Below are 18,027 nucleotides of genomic sequence, written 5' to 3' on the forward strand. Positions count from 1 at the left end.
CACGCTTCATTAAAAAAAGGTGGGGAGTTGGCCTTTACTTCTCTGGAGGTGTCATGACAACTCTTTGATAATCTTGCAGCAGGAGGGTAATTCCTGCTGCCACTTGAAAGCACAGGAGAGTAGGGTAAAGACAGGTTGTTTACAAGTCTTCCACAGTGTAAAAGATTTTGCCCTCCCTCCCTGACAATGCATTTTTCTTCAAATTGAGTGTCTCAAATTACGGGCTGTGAATTTATTGATTTAATTTTCTTCAGTGCTTACAATAACATGAAATATGTTCCCTGTAAAGAGGAGAGCTCCAGAATCAGTTACATCTTTATAAATTGTATAAATACATTAAACTTGCTTTTAGCAAGTCAAAAACACTCAATGAATAACAAGCACAGCAAGCCATGTATTCACTTTCCTCTGAATTTTACTCTTAATGCTTTCCCTCCCAGAGGCAACCAATGTCTTTTGTTAGTAGCAGTGCTACATATTCGGAGGTCTTCATGAGTATATATAAGGCAAAAGATCTTAAAACAACTCGAACTGCAGGTGGGTGACAAGATCCATTCTCTCATTTCTCTGCTGTCCCCTGAGTTTTAAAGCCAGCTTCCCTCTATCCGGTAACCGTAAATTGCCACAGCCCGTTTGATTCAGGACTTCTGACTCCAAGTATGATGAAGGTCACATATCTGACAAGAAAACTGTGAAGGTACTGTGAATAAACCCAGAATGAAAAATCTCACGTTTCCCACACAATTCTCCTCTGCTGTCTCACAAGGGATCTTTGGGTCAAAAATCCCTCCTCCATATGAATTGGTTATTTATCAGAACTATATCAAAATTAGTCTATCATAGAGCGAGAGTGAATTTAACATATGAGATGTCAGTTTGCTGATGAAGGAGCTGTTTTTGTTTTGTTTTGGAGATAAGGTCTCGTTCCATTGCCCAGGCTGGACTGCAATGGTGTAAACATGGCTCACTGAAACCTCAACACTCTCAGGCTCAAGCTATTCTCCCACCTCAGCTTCCCAAGTAGCTAGGGCTACAGGTGTGTGACATCACACAGGGCTACATTTTAAAACATTTTCTGTAGAAATGGGCAGAGTGTCACTTCTTGCTCTGTTGCCCAGTCTGGTCTCCAATGCCTGGGCTCAAGTGAACCTCCAACCTTGACCTCCCTCCCAAAGTGCTTGGATTACAGGCATGAGCCACTGTGTCTGGCTTTTGTTTGGTTTGTTTGCTATGGTTTTTTTTGTTTGTTTTTTTTTTTTTTTAAATTTTCCTTTTCCTTCATTGCTTTGTTTTCTAAAGGAAGCTTTGCTCAGTGCTGCTAAATAATCATCCCAATTTTGACACCACCAATTAATCTGTTTTCAGCCAGATAAAGTATAGAAAACCAATAGTGCAAATTTCTATTTACATTCTACTTTTGTGTCCTTTCTTTGATCAACAGAAATAGAAAAGGTAAAAAATACTTAGTTTATGGCTATCTACACACTACTACATTAACTACATTATCAGGTGAAATAACAACTGGAGAAATGTCATTTTTTTCTCCCTATTCCAGCCTCTCAGTAAAATAGGTAAGTAAATACATACATACATATTTATACACGTTTATATAATTTACATATTTATATGTGTGTGTATATGTATGTACGTATGTGTGTAAACTGCATTGACAGTGGGACCTAGGAAAGGGTATTACTAGAAACTTCGAGGAACTTCTAATAGATCTCACATAGGCAAGATTAGGTAGAAGAAAAGGTCAATCCAACCTGCTGCTCTTTCCAAATGACATTTGAAATGACTGGAAGAGTCCTAGCAAGATGCATATTTCCCTCCCAAAGGTGTACATAAAAAGAACGAAGATTAAAGGCAATGACTGGGGGTCAGGGAAAAACTAGGGCACTATATATATCTGGATCCCACAGTGGTAACAGGCTGTCAACCTGTTAGGGAGCTGTAATGATCAGACATCATTACACCAAGTGAGAAACACAAGTATCACGGAGTCCTAGTTCTGGCTTGTATCTGATACTCTGATACTGGTGCCAGGACACTGACTACTAAGGAGGGCAAACTTTTGAATCCTAAGGAGGGTAAACTTACCAACATATTCCAGTCAGCTGCTAAATATAGTAGACATGATGGAAATAAACTCCTTAGACACAGAGGTATAGCTGTGATTCTCACCACAGGGAACCCAGTCTAATGTGTTTCTGAATAGGCAATCTGAACACTTTAATCGCCTATATGAGCTCCAAGGCTTGAAAGAAACAGACAGGAACCGATCCAATTTCTAATAGTAGGGAAAACATCCTTAGCCATATAACAAGAACTATACTACAAGATAAGGAAACAAACCATAGAACCGAAAATAGATTTCTTCCTCTAAAAAGACATGAAGCAAGAGGCATATTTTTAGATAATTTCTAATTTTAGTTCTTTAAAGTCAAAAGGAAACAGCAACTGAGAATCTAGAGTAGAGAGTTATAAATAGGATAACATCTGAGATCAAGAAACTGCCACTATGAAAAAAGAAAAAAACATAACTGCTGATTTAGAAATATATAAATAAATATGGAGACAGTAAATAGCATATTGAATATTGTAGAAAACTGAACCAGAAGACAGGCAGTATCAGTCAGGATGCATCAGAAAAACAGCAAGTATACCAGCTGGTTTAACAGAAAATATTAATATAATGAAATTGAAGAACTAAGTAAGCAAAGGGGAAACTGCAGGAACATTACAGGGAGCCTGAGCTTGGCAAAGGAGCTCCATATCCTTCTGCTCAATTTATAGATAGACCAGTTGGTATAGACATGTAAGACTGCTGTGTTGGTAACAGTGGAAGGAATGTCCTCTAGTAGGGTGCTTTTGGTGACTTGTTCTACATCTGTTTTCCTTGCTCCATCATTGGTACTATGAAAGCAGGCTCTAAGTCCTAGACTTTCACTCCTCTATCACCAGTACCTATTGTAATATCTGACACAGGGCAGGTTCTTAATAAATACCTGGTGAGTAAATGAGGTAAGGGGAAAGTGATAAAGTGACAATGAGATTGTCAGAAGAAGGATGAAATGAATGACAAAGTGGAGAAAGAGGAATACAACATTACATATAACAGGAATTTCAAAAGGACACAACAAGCTGAAAAAAAAAAGAAACAAAAATCAATTTAATAATAATAATAATAATAGTTCTCTAAGCTAAAAAGGGACTTGAGTTTGCAAAATGGCTCATTGGATATGAGGCAAACTAGCTTTAAAAATAAACAACCCTAGATAGATCTTAGTTGAAACTGTTAATTTTAACAAAATTAATAAAATGCAAAAATTAATTTACAAGTATTTTTGCAGAAAACAAGCAAAAAGAATAATGGAACAAGAATATGGAATTTATTTCCTATATAGTTTGTGTATCAGAGTATACTTAATCAAATTCTTTATTTTTGCTTTTTTTTTTTGGAAAAAGCATTGGTGCTAATTTGTTATTTGCAAACAAGTTAGTATTCATGAGTAACCTAACAACAATGTAGTGTCAGACATAAGACCATGAGATTGTAAGCAGCCACATACTATTCCTGAAAACATTACCTTGTAAAATAAACTAACCAATGAAAAACAACTCAATGCAATAATTTCAGTATTTAGAAGTTATGGTTTTTAAAAACTTGGCAATAGGCAATAAAAACACTTAAAAGTTTTAAACCTAAATGCTTTTTATAATATAACTAAAAATATTCACATAAATATCCAAGGATCAGGGAAGAAAGATGCATAATGTATCATAAATATGCATAACTAATGGTATGAACTTAAAACTGCTGGATCATAGATCTCAGGACCCCACCAGGCAGGAGTGGTCACTGGTGAGGAAGGTGGGGGCTGGAGCCTGTTTTTTTGTTTGAATTTTGGGACCACCGCTTACTCGCACCTTGACTAAGTCCTCAATCTCTCTGCCTCAGCTTCCTCATTGGTGATATGAGGATAATAATTCACATACATTTTGTTAAGACTAAATGCTAATATATGTAAAGTCCATTTAAGAGCACTGGTTGCTTCATAGAGGTCATGTATGTTACTGGATCCTATTTTAAAGCCTTGATGATTAAAATGGGGTAGCTTTGTCATAAATCAGACAAATTAACTATAAACCAGAGAATTTTTCAGAGACACTCAAATAAAAAGAATAATAGAGTATATGATAATAGTGATACATAAATTAATTGGGCAAAGGTATTAAGATGACTAATTGCCTTTTTGGAGAAAAAAATAAAATTAGATTGATGTCTTTTAATACCAAAATAAAACCCATATTAGTAAGAAATATTTTTACAGGAAACTATAGCAGTAATAAAATAAAATATTCCTTGGATCTTAGGAAGAGGAAGGCTTTTCCAGACTTGAAATTAAAGACCCCTTAAGGGATTGATTGGTAGAGAGTGTTTTGCCAACATTGAAAAATTTTTAAATCTAAAACATTATAAGCAACATCAAGGGCAGAAGGTTAACAACCTTAACATATAAGAGCTCTTATGAAACAAAATAAAAACAATACCCTCAAATAAAATGGCAAAGTGAGATGAAACAAAATTTACACAAGAAGAGATACAAGTGGCTAACAAAAATATCTAACAAGACCAAATCACTAATTATTAAAGAAATGTCAATTTTGAAACCATCACTATATCTCCACTTCCTCTCCCAAGAGGCTCAGTTTTGCGTAAGGAATAATGCCCAAGGTTAGCGAGCATATAAGAAATAGTAATATTAAACATTGCTACTAGTGAAAATGGGCATACATGAAGAATGAGTTGTAATGTGTGCCAAAGTTACTTCAAAAGTTCCTATATGAACAGTATGGCATTCTTTCTATCAATAAAAAGGAAAGAAGTATTGATGCATGTTACAACATGGATGAATCTTAAAAATGCTATGCTAGGTGAAAGAAAGAAGCCATTCACAAAAGGCCATATAGTGTATGATTCATTTATGTGAAACACACAAAAGAGGTAAATCCATAGAGGTAAAAAATAGATGAGTGGTTAACTAGTGCTGGAGTTGAGCAAGGAGTACGGGAAAAGACAGCAAAGAGAAATAGTTTTGGTGGGTTTTTACGGTGTGATGGAAATACTCTATAATTGACCCTGGTGATGGTTACACAACTGTATGAGTATACTAAAAACTACAGAATTGTACACTTTAAATAGGTAAATTGCATGGTATGTGGATTATAACTCAATACAGTTGTTATTAAAAAGAATTCGCTCATATGATTCAATAATTCCACTTCTAAAGTTTACTAAAAAATGACTAGAGAGCTCCACAGAAAAATGGATGCATAGTGGTATTGCTCAAATAATTATTTATAATGAACACTTGCTAATAACCTAAATAATAATATAGGGTTGGTTAATTTTTTGGTGCATTCATACAATGGAACATTATGCAACCATTAAAAATCATAAGCTCAAAATATTTAAGATTATAGGTAAATATTCAGATTAAATGCTAAATAAAATAGAATGGAGTACATGATCTCTATCATATGCATGTTTGTAATAAAAATCATTCTCTCCCAAATGTAGTAACTGTATTATTATTAAATACATCTACTTCCAAATAAAAGTAAGTATACCTGCATTAAACACCTGTTTTGTTGGTTAATCCTTCTTTTTTTTTTTTTTTTTTTTGAGACAGAGTCTCACTCTTGTTGCCTAGACTGGAGTGCAACGGCACAATCTCAGCTCACTACAACCTCTGCCTCCCAGATTCAAGCGATTCCCCTGCCTCAACCTCCTGAGTAGCTGGGATTACAGGCGTGTGTCACCACATCCGGATAAATTTTTTGTATTTTTAGTAGAGATGGGGTTTTGCCTTGTTGGCCATGCTGGTCTTGAACTCCTGACCTCATGTGAGCCACCTGCCTCGGCCTCCCAAAGTGCTGGGATTACAGTCGTGAGCCACTGCACCTAGCTTGTAGGTAATCCTTCTTAATTTGCCTTCAGGTGTTGTGTAGAAGTGCAATAGCCTTCTCCACTCACTCCCACTGTTGACTGTGGGCTGGACACTGTGCCGGGCAGTGGGATACCTGACTGAACATGCCAGACTGCCTTGGCCTTCCCAGAGCATATGCTCTAGCACGGTGACTAGCTATTAAACAAGCAATTAAGAGGTATACGTCTGAGTGATGAGACGGAGAAGTGGGAAGTACCCTGTAAATGTAGCACAGTGGGGCCCACCTAAATCTAGTGATTGCAGAAAAGTTTCTCGGAGAGTTATATCTAAACTGAGGCAGAGAATCTCACAGGCCTAAAAACACACACCAGACGCCATTTATAGTCTCAGTCCAACTTGTACTGGCTTAAAGCGTAACCACCATATCCCTTTCCTTTTAAACATATATACATATGCTCTCTCACTTTTTTCTTGCAAGTCTCTGCAAAATACTTGCCTAGCTACCTCTCTTTCCTAAGTTTTCATATCACATGAGGACACTCTTTTATTAGACTTGTCTTCTATTCATGTATATTGAGAGGGTGGAGCATAAATAGATTTCCACCCTCTGATCTCACTCATAATCGTATGCACATGGTCTATGGGAAGAAGAAAAGCAGTCATTGTCACATTGTTCTGTATAAGGGAACAGAACCAAATTGCATACATACGCATAAAGATAGATTTTTAAATGTGGTTTAAAAATACAAAACCTTACCATCTGAAAATAGCAACTGGTATGGGATTAGTATATCTATATTACTGTAGTTATAGGAAAAACCTTAAAAAGAAATTACTAAACATTTTGAAGGTTTTCCACTGGATGAAATTTGGTATATTAATTATCTCCTTTATCTGTTTCTGCATTTTCCAAAATTTCTGTAATGAATATGGATTACTTTCATAGCCACCAAAAATCACGTCCAAAAAAAGATCCCTTTCTTCTATGAGTTGTCAAGCATCTCTGTACTAGACCAAACTGTATCAGAAGCCAGGAGAGAAGTACATCTTGTTTCATTTTATTGTACCAAGTTTCACTCCTACGATGTCTATCAAAGAAGGAAGCAAGGAAGATCATATCCTTCAAACTTTTCAGAATTGCAAATTCTGAAATACCCTTCTCTAATTTTACTTTAGTCATGGGAATCTGCACATGAGGGCAAAAACTTTTCATTGGTTCTATTTATTGCCATATTTTTCGCAGCTGGTAGATAGTGACTTAATACATATTTGTTGAGTGAATGAATGAATGAATGAATGAATGAGCAAATATGATTTCCCACTTCAACTCATCTGAATGACTATGAACTAATATACAACGAAGTCTCTGGCTGTTAAGATGACTAGGGAAAGCAAAACCATGAACAGATATGTGCAATAGGCACTGCAATGATGCTAAAATAACACACTCATTCAGTGTCATCTTTACACACACATTGTGTGTGTGTGTGTTTGAATGGTATGAACAATCACCAACACAGATCAATTTGGAGCAACACTCTGTCTAGTTCTGTTCCCTCTTCACCCCGTCACCCTGTTTAGTTCCACAGCAGAATGCCAACAAGGCCCACAATGCCTGGAATCAGACAGCAGAAGCGAAGAGGAGGGAGAGGTGACGAAGCCAGGTACTTGGCTAACCTGTAAATCATATAACCAGCAACAGGATCATCCAGAGTCAGCAGTACCTGCCAATAAGTAGTACATCTGGGGCTAGGCCTTGGGAAGCAGCAGCCTCCCCTTCCTCACCCCGTGCCCTATTTGGCCTTTTTCTCATTTTCCTTTCATGCTACTATGTTAGAAAAGTCATTGTAGCACAAGAAAATCAATAAAAATTCAATTCCAAATAATAGTTCTTTGCAGCTCAGCAACACCAGGGAGTTATCGGCTCATTCAATGTTCTGGCAGTTAATGCAATGAAATAAAAATAATTTACTCATTCAAACTAAATCAGCCAGTGAAAAATCATAGTCATTTTTTTTTAATAGTCATAGTCAAAGCCATTTGTTAAGATTCTGGGAGGATGGTCTGATGTCCCATTAGTTGTTCAACTACACTGGTATTCAAATCAGTTTTGAATCTTTCCCACCCATATTTCTCTGAAGGAACAACAAACCCCATTTGTCATACATAAAAGAAAATTGTAACTTACCCAAATACAAAATTTATTGTAATAAAAAGGCTGGTTCACATGCAGGACGGATGCATGCCAGCAAGCCAGAAGTCAAGGCCTGGTGCTTCCATGTGGTTCTGCCTCAATCCTCCAGTCCTGAGTTGTTATAACCCAAGAAGTTAGGTACTGACTCCAGTTCCCAAGGGAAGGCACATAAAAGGCTTTGTTAGGTCAATTTCTTCCTCATTGTGATACTCTTTTGTATTTGGCACGTTATCTGCACTCTTCCCGCAAGCCTGGCTTAAACCCTCTACCTTGCTTAGATCTATGGATTATGCACATTTCTTTCCTTTTTTTTTGGAGTCTCGCTTTGTCACCTAGGCTGGAGTGCAGTGGTGCAATATCGGCTCACTGCAACCTCTGTTTCCCGGGTTCAAGTGATTGTCCTGTCTCAGCCTCTGGAGTAGCTGGGATTACAAGCATGTGCCACCATGCCCGGCTAATTTTTGTATTTTTAGTAGAGACGGGGGTTTTGCCATGTTGGCCAGGGTGGTCTCAAACTCCTGACCTCAAATGATCCACCCGCCTCGGCCTCCCAAAGTGCTGGGATTACAGGTGTGAGCCACCATGCCCAACTGATTCTGCACATTTCTTGACCGGCAGACCCATATTGATATTAGACTGTTCCCTCCTTTCATTTCATGTCTTTGTGTTGGATCTTCCAGTTCTTATTTCAGCTGTGCTTCCTTGAGTGATAACTGGCATTAAAGGACAACACCACATGCAGATTCCTATACATCCGGAACATACATATATATATATATATATATATATATATATATATATATATGTGCGAATATAATATATATATTCCCCTTAACATTATATATTATATTCATTTTATTGTACCAAGTTTCACTGCTACAATGTCCATTAAAGAAGGAAGCAACAAAGATCATATCCTTCAAAGTTTAGTGAATGATAAATTCTAAAATATTCTTCTTTAATTGTATTTTAGTCATAGGAATCTGCACACAGCACAAAACTTTTCATTGGTTCTGTTTACTGCCATATTTCTGGAATGAATATATATACACACACGCATGCGCGCACACACACACACATATTATGGTTGCAATAATATACTACATCTCCCTGAAATTCCTGAATATTGCAACCATAACTCCTGATCAGTAAATCTTTCAGCAATAATGAAGAAGGGCCACATTTGGATGCCATTGAATCACCCTACAACTCTCCATGCACTCTCTTCTCTTGATGCCAGGCACTGAGCATACTCTGCTTACTGGGACAGCAGGATGTTTGGCTGATGCAAAAGGCCCTGTCATGCTGACGCTCCTCAAGGCTGTTTCTAGGACCATAAAATAACTTTGGGCCTTTGTGAGATCCCTTGTGCTCTGTAATCCCTCTGCTGGTAAATTGCTATTATCAATAAAGCATTTTATAACTAGCACTGTGTATCATTATCCTGTGTTCACAAGTAGTGTAGCTTGTCAGGTAACAGTGGGGTTGCCAAGGGAATAGATATAGTTGTGCTTGCAGTAGGGACATATGCTGAGTACAGACAGTTGTAGTTTTCCAAAATGCTTTAAGAACTAATTTAACCTATTCTCTATTGAGCTACTCCCAACACAATAAGATCTATCATGTTCAGCCTCTATTGTTTATAAAAATAAAAAGCATTCATATTTCAACTAGAAATTGAGAATTTATTGAAAATTAAGAAGATAAAAATCTTAACGATGAGTTTAGGACTGACTGGAAACCAAGACAGACCAGGCTTGAAGAATAAGAAACACAATACAACTGTGACTTTAAGAGGCTATAACATAGCCAAAGGAGGAGACAAAGAGATCCAGTTACGGTCACGCAGTATCTCTTGCCTGTAATTCCAAGATTTTGGGAGGCCAAAGTGGGAGGATCTCTTCAGGCCAGGAGTTTGATACCAGCTTGGGCAACACAGAGACCCTCGTCTCTCAAAACAAACAAACCAACAAACAAAAACAAACAACAAACAAACAAAACAAACAAAAAAGGAAAACAACAAAAAAATAGGCTTGGTGGTGCATGCCCGTAGACCCAGCTACTTGGGAGGCTGAGGCAGGAGTTGGAAGCCACAGTGAGCTATAATCGTGACACTTCACTCCAGTCTGAAAGATGGAGTGAGATTCTGTCTCTAAAAAAAAAAAAAAAAAAAAAAAAAAAAAAAAAAAAAAAAAAAAAAGACAGGCCCAGTATAATTCTCTCCTCTGAGTTATTTCATGATCCTCTTAGCACACACATGGCCATGTCACTTCTACCCTTCCTAACCAATTCCCTCTCGCTATTGCCCTAATAGTCTTAACTTTTCAGTCAATTGCATTCACTCATGGGTGCTGATGTCTCAGGGCCACTGCCACCTGCTTCTTTTTTTTGTGCCTTCTACCTTCAGTTGTCACTACTAACTGCTGATTCTCTTTCAGGATGAGGTTATACTCAGAAGAGCAAAAATCTACAAGACCATAATCACTTAAATTCTTCTCAGTTGAATCTATCATACTGAGTCAATTCATGTGTCTCTCTTGCCTGGGGGTAGATTCTTGGCCTGAAGGACACAACAGTGGGCACATGTGGCATCAGAATGATCACCCCTGCCTACGAAGCCACTCAGCACCACTTCTCTTGGCAAGAAAGTAATGGGTAGGAACCCCACATAAGGAAACCATGCCTGTAGAAAGAAGGATTGCTGTTTGCTTTGTCTCCAAGTTCCGTAGAAGGCACTTCCTGCATATTGACTGCATTTATTTGGTTGTGTTAATACATAAAGGACAGCTGAAGTTTAACCTAAATAAGACATATTAACAAATCTTCAACAGGAAAAGCCATTAACTGAAAATATAGAAATTCTCTGCTGCCTTGTTTTTAAGGCAGGGAAAATCCTCTGATAACTCACATTTTGTATCTTTACATCATGTTCCACCAAAAGCTATAGGGACCAAATATCTGCAAGTTCTACTTTCTGTACATTTGAGAGTACTGTTGTTCTACTTGCTGGGCTAATGAGAAAATTGAGTCCTAGGTAAGTACAGAAATAGCCACCAAATCAAAGTGTTTTTGATGGAAAACAAAACCAAAAAGAGCAGTGCCTGGAAGCACTGACTATACCTAGGCTGCTCAGTTCCCAAGCAGGATATGAAAAGACTATGCTGCTCATGCACACACACACACATTTTAGAGACTGGGTCTCACTCTGTCACCCAGGTTGGAGTGCAGTGGTGCGATCATAGCTAGCTGCAGCTTAACACTCCTGAGCTCAAGCAACACTACTGCCTCGGCCTCCCAAGTAGCTAGAACTACAGGCACATGCCATCAAGCCTGGCTAATTTTTAAATTTTTTTGTAGAGATGGGGTCTCACTATGTTGCCCAGGCTGGTCTCCAACTCCTGACCTCAAGTGATCTTCTTGCCTTAGCCTCCCGAAATGGTGAGATCATAGGCATGAGCCACTGCACTCAGCCTGTGCTGTTCATCCTGTTATCAAGTATCCCTTTTCTGAGACAGCTTAATTTCTACATCTCCTACAAGCATTAATAGAGCTTATCTGTAGCTGAGCATCCAGCTGGGCACTTGAATGCAAAACGAACTCCATGGTTGAAGGGACAAAGTTTTAAAAACCACATGGATGTGGAGAATCATTCCTGACTTCCCTGAGTGACCTTTGTGTCTTCTACAGGAAATTAGGGGGATGTGAACTAGCAACAACCTTTGTGTCTTCTACAGGAAATTAGGGGGATGTGAACTAGCAACAAGTTTAAGAAGAAATGACCTAAAAATAACCTTAAGCTTTCAATACTCACCACCTCATTGTAATTCACTACCAGTCCTGGAGAGGGATGAAAGGAAAACAAAGGGATAGAAGCGAGTCAAAAAGAAAAGCCAACCCAGCAGCAAGAAAAAACAATTTAACCACATTATTAGTTTTTTGGTTCTTCCCTCATCCCACATCTCCAGGAGGCCAGGAAGGTCAATTGGGACAAGATATGGCCAGTGTCATGAGCCTATAAACACTGGATATGCCACCAAACATCTAGAACCTCCTTCTGCCAGCATGGCCCCACAGAACAACTGAGTGGAAGGAAGAAGGCTGCATTTTGCTTTCTTTAGGCCAATCTTGCCAGAACCGGGAAGATCTAAGGAATCACTTTGGCTCAAAGTTGTTCACCTTTTGGGTAGCCAAATCCGTACTTTTTAAAAAATAAAATGACCCAGCAGCATGCAGATGAAACTATGCAGAACCGACAAGAAAGAGGCAACCACTGCATGAGGAGGATGCTTTCCAGGAAAAGTGAATGATCAACGACTGTGAAATAGGAACTATCATGGGGATCTGAGAAAGAAAATAAATCACTATGACTGCAACAGCCACAGTGATTGGTGACTGGAAGCACTGTATAGTCAGGGAAGGAAGAGAGACATGGGGGTTCCTGCCTATGGGGCCAAAAGTTCAAAGTTTGGGAAGTCATGCTGTTCAACCATGGGAATAGCATGATCTGGTTTGCATTTTTCTTCAAGAGTAATCATTTTTGTTGCTGTGTGGAGAATGCATTTCAAGGCAGCAAGAGCAGAAGCAGCAAAGAGATTATCACAGGAGATAAATAATGTTTGTAATAGGTGGAGAGAAGAGGACAAATTCAGTATATAGTTTGGAGGCAGAGGTGGCTGGACTTTCTGGTGAATAGGATGTGACTGAAAAAAAGAGAAGTCCAGGATGATCCCTGGGTCTTGTCAGGAGCCCCTGTGGTCCCTTTACTGAAACAGAAAACACTGGGAAATAAACACAAATTTACAGCAATTATTTTTTTCTTTTGTTTTTGAATTGTTTTTGTTTTTAATTATTATGGGTTTATAAGAGGTACACATGTTTATAGAGTATATGTGATGTTTTGATACATGCTTATAATGTGTAATAATCCGTCAGCTAATTAGGATACCCATCACCTCAAGCATTTATTATTTCTTTGTGTTAAGAACATTCCAATTCCATTCTTTTAGTTATTTAAAAATATACAATAAAGTAATGTTCACCATAGTTCACCTTGTTATGCTATCGAATACTAGATCTTATTCATTCTTTAACTACATTTTTGTACCCATTAACTATCCCCACTTCCTCCACCATCACCCTGCAGCAGTACTGATGGAGTGAAAACCAGAAAAGTACTTTTTGGGACATAGCCAGTTTGAGACACCTACTAGATATCTAAGTGAATGTGTCAGGTAGGCAGTAGATGAAGAATTTGGGAGACAAGGTGCCGTGTTAAGGCTGAGCATGATCAGAACAAAGCCCTGGAGTGAAAGACTCCACCGAAAGAGAGACTCTGGATTATGGAGGGAAGAGGCCTCAAGATGGAGATCTAGAATTCTACAATACTTAGAGGTGGGAAGAGAAGGAATATAGACAGAAAATTCAACTGTGGTCAGTGAGAAGAAGGAAAACTAGAAGACAGTAAAATCAAGCCCTCCTTCCAGAGATGAGGATTCTAAAGGTCTTGAGTGAGACCCAGGAGTCTTAATTTTTAGAAGTTCCCCATGTGATTCTCATGTGTAGCTGGTATCAGGAGTCACTCTGAAGGTGCACAAAACCGGACAGTTGGTCCCAGAACTCAAACTCTTCTGACCTCTATTTCCTCACTCAGTAACTCCTATTCCCTCTGTACACTTTTTAAAAATACAAGCCATTTCATCTTCATGCTGATATTAAATTCCCATCTATGCCTCAAATCATTGACTCTAGCTATAGATCCTGCTGTTCCCCCATTACTCAAATTTTGGGGAGGAGTTGTCTACATCATCTCTGCTTCTCCTCTCCTATAGATTCCTACATCCACACTAATCTCTTATCACCCTGGCTCATTACGTTGTTTTGTGCAAGTCAATGGAGCCCTTCACATCAAACGTAACAAAACTTCTCACTTCTTACTCCAATTGGCAGATCACATTGACACCACTGACCATTTCTTCCTTCATAAATCTTTCCCTACTCCCTTCATGGGTCTCCTAGTGCCTATTCTACCTTTTTTTTTTTTTTTTTTTTTTTTTTACTTTTCTCTCAGTCCTATTCATGGGATCCTTCTCCTGTGTTCACCGCTTGACCATTTATAGATTTTCACTCATGTTCTGCTTTTTTTTTTTTTTTTTTTTTTTTTTTTTTTTCCTTTCCTCATCAGCAATTTGAGAGCTGAGGACTAAGGTGGAGATTGTGTAGTACAGAAAAAAATGCAGCTAGTTCTCATAACAGCCTGCTCCTTCTATCTTCCTGACAGATTTCTACTCACCTAACTACCACCTACTTGCCAGTGACTCTCAATCCTGTATTTTTGATTCTGCTCTTACATCCTTGAGGTTCAGCTCATAAATACAACAGCATAATGAAAGCAGTCCATTGACTATTCCACAGGTAGATCACACATGACATGATCAAAAACTAAAATCAGTATCTCATTCTTCAAGCTGGTTTATTTTACTCTGTTCATAACTTACTTAATGGAATCATTTGAGCCAGAAACCTGGCAAGTCCAAAACTGGGAGGAGTCCCCAAACTCCTCTCTTACTTCTCCTTAGTTCCACTTCTAAGCAGCCATAAACTCTAGCCAATTTTTCATTCCTGAATCCTCACACTTCTACCTTCCTCTTCAACCTATGCTATGCCTGCAGAAGTTCAGACCCCATCAACACTCTCAAAGATTGGTGCGAAGCTTCCTTGCCTTGACTCTTGCTCCCCTTAAATCTCTAACAGCAGTGAATGGGAGGGTTGAGAGTTTGGAACATATGATTGCATCACTGCCTTGCCTATGACATTTCAATGGCTCCAGACTACATTCTGGACAAATCTAAACACTTGGCAGAGAATTTGAACACACTCCATAATTTGGCCTGTCCACTTCTCTTTGGTAGCCCCATCTTCTGCCATCTTGCGATTCATTCACTACAAGTACTGTGTTGCTTGCTTTCCCACATAGGTCATGTGATGTTCCATCCTGTGCTTGGACTCAAACGCTTTCCTTTACTTGGAATGCACACTCTCTAAATTGTTACTCCTCCTTCTTCCTCAGGATTTAGCTCAGACATTGACTCAGGAAGTGTATCTTAGGCCTCAAAGATCAGTAAATTGTCATTGTTGGTGGCTCCTAAAATATATTGTGCCTACCACCAACCAGGTCCCATGAAAACACTTGTTTGTATCTCCCTTATTAGATTATAAACTCTTCAAAGAAAGGGACAATATTTTATTAATTATGATGCTGCCTAGAACATGCTAGATAATTATTCATGGATACCTGATACTGTTACACCTTAGTTAGTATTCTTTTACCACTTGGCAAGTTTCTGGAATGCACCTTCTCATCCTTACTTAGCTGGTGGAAGGATGTGAAATAATCTAAGATGACATTCTTAGGCTCAAAGAATCCCCAAAGATTAACTAAGGTAAGATTTTTGTTTGTTTTGCTTATCAGCTCTTTGTATTATCTGTCAGAAGGCTCCTTTAGTGGAGAAAATGAGAGTTGAACTGAAATAAAATCTATATCCTCTCCCCTGATAAACTTTTACTGAGGTTTTTATGGAAATGGCCATCTTCCAGGAAATTTTATGGTGAATTTCACCATCAGAATGGCAGACTGAATTAAGTTGCGATTTCCTTCAAAGGTGGTAGCTATATTTCTGCAAATTCTTCTTGGTAAAATAATGGTTGGCAATAAATAGCATGAAGGAATACTATTTGGGGAAATTGTCTTTTTCACCATCCACAGTAAGATGTGGAATACGCTTCTGCCTTCATGGTTCCCGTCTTGGTGCTCTTCACTGTGCATGTGTTAATTAAGCAAAAGTAGCACAGCTTATATTAATTACACACAAGTCATTCTCTGTTCCTAGAACCAGAGTCTCTTACAGTTCAGTGTTGCTCACACTGCCTATTAAAATGCTTCTACTAAAAAAGGAGAAAATTGATTAACCCCATGCCATCTACGGATGGAACCTAAAAAGATGTGGCAGGCACAAAGTAACTTTGAAGTTTCAAATTAAATCTTCAAAATTCATGCAAGTTTTTGCATTTCACTCCATACTGTATCCATGTTCTGTTTTCACAGATCTAAAGGGGAATATAATTCATGCTTCAGAAAGATATGCCATGTCTATCTGGTGGCTTCTTATATTCCTGGAACACCAAGCAGTATTCCATATGTAGACAGCATTTTGAGAAACACAGTTAAATGAACTATTACTTTAAAAGTTCCTCAACACAGGTTTGTGTAATACCTTCCTCTGGTTAAACACAGATTAGACATTTTTTCTTTTTTCTTTTCGTTTTTTTTTGTTTTGTTGTTTTTGTTTTTTTTTTTTGGGACAGAGTTTCACTCTTGTGCTGCAGGCTGGAGTGCAATGGCACAATTTCTGCTCACCGCAACCTGAACCTCCCGGGTTCAAGCGATTCTCCTGCCTCAGCCTCCCAAGTAGCTGGGATTACAGGAAGGTACCACCACACCTGGCTAATTTTTGTATGTTTAGTAGAGATGGGGTTTCGCCATGTTGGCCAGGCTGGTCTCCAACTCCTGACCTCAAGTGATCCATCCACCTCAGCCTCCCAAAGTGCTAGGATTACAGGCATGAGCTACTGCGCCAGGTCACATTTTTCTAAGGATATCATTGAAGTGATATAGTCTCCTGGGCGTATCACATCAGGAGACACATACTGTTGATTTGACCCATTTTTGGTGATGTTAACATTGATTATTTGATCAAAGTGGTGTATTACAGGATTTTCCTTTGCAATGCTATTATCTAGTTGACCCTTTATAATTAATAAGTATCTTGTGAAGTGATACATCCAGATTATATAAATATCCAGTTTTCCTGAAACTTTCACCCATTAGTTTTAGCCTCCACACTGATGCTTGTGCGCATCAATTCATATTTTACAGATGTCTTTACAATAAGAAAGAGCTCTCCCTTGCACCATTTACTTATATGTTCATTCATTCATTCATTCATCTTTTAAAATATCAGTATAGATCCACAGATTCTTATTTCATGAGCTACAATCTTTGCTATCATTTATTTTGATGCTCAAGTTGTCCCAGATTTGGCAAGGGGGAGCCCCTTCAGGGGTGCTGTTTCCTTTTCCCATATTCAAATTGAGGGGCAGTAAATAGAACAATGAACTTTCACTCTCCAAAAACTCAACATCATCAAAGACAAAGGAAGACCGGGGACCCATCCGGATTAAAGAATGCTAAACTGACTTCACAACTGAATGTAACACATGATCTAGGAATTTGTTATTAAAGGACATTATTGCACAACTGATAAACTACGATAAGCCCCCTAGAATAGATAATAGTATTTTGTCAAATTATTGATAATGATATTAGTTATGTCAGAAAATGTCCTTGATTTTAAAACATACACCATGAAGCATTTACGAACAAGGGGTATCCTATCTGCACCTTAATCTAAAACAGTTCTGAAAAAAATTTAATTTTCTCTATATAAACAAACATATAGATAATAAACACAGAAAGAGATCACACTAATGTAGTAAAATGTTAATGTTTGAAAATTCTCAGTGAAGGGCTTAAGGGAATTCTTTGTATATATTGTAACTTTTCTGAAAGTCTGAAATTACGTTAAACGTTTTAAAACTCTGTTAGTCACCAGGTGCGGTGGCTCACGCCTGTAATCCCAGCACTTTGGGAGGCTGAGGAGGGCGGATCAGGAGGTCAGGAGATCGAGACCATCCTGGCTAACACAGTGATACACTGTCTCTACTAAAAATATAAAAAAATTAGCCGGACGTGGTGGTGGGCACCTGTGGTCCCAGCTACTCAGGTGGCTGAGGCAAGAGAACGGCATGAACCTGGGAGGTGGA

At 38.3% G+C, this 18,027-nt stretch overlaps 1 protein-coding gene across 7 annotated transcripts in view; it reads right to left on the reverse strand.

Moving 5' to 3' along the window:
* UNC5D (unc-5 netrin receptor D) overlaps window positions 1-18,027 on the reverse strand; it is a 573,216-nt gene that overhangs the window by 202,313 nt on the left and 352,876 nt on the right. The gene's annotated exons all lie outside the window — the stretch shown is intronic.

Source organism: Macaca thibetana, chromosome 8, assembly GCF_024542745.1.
Source record: "Macaca thibetana thibetana isolate TM-01 chromosome 8, ASM2454274v1, whole genome shotgun sequence".
Lineage (NCBI taxonomy): Eukaryota > Metazoa > Chordata > Mammalia > Primates > Cercopithecidae > Macaca > Macaca thibetana.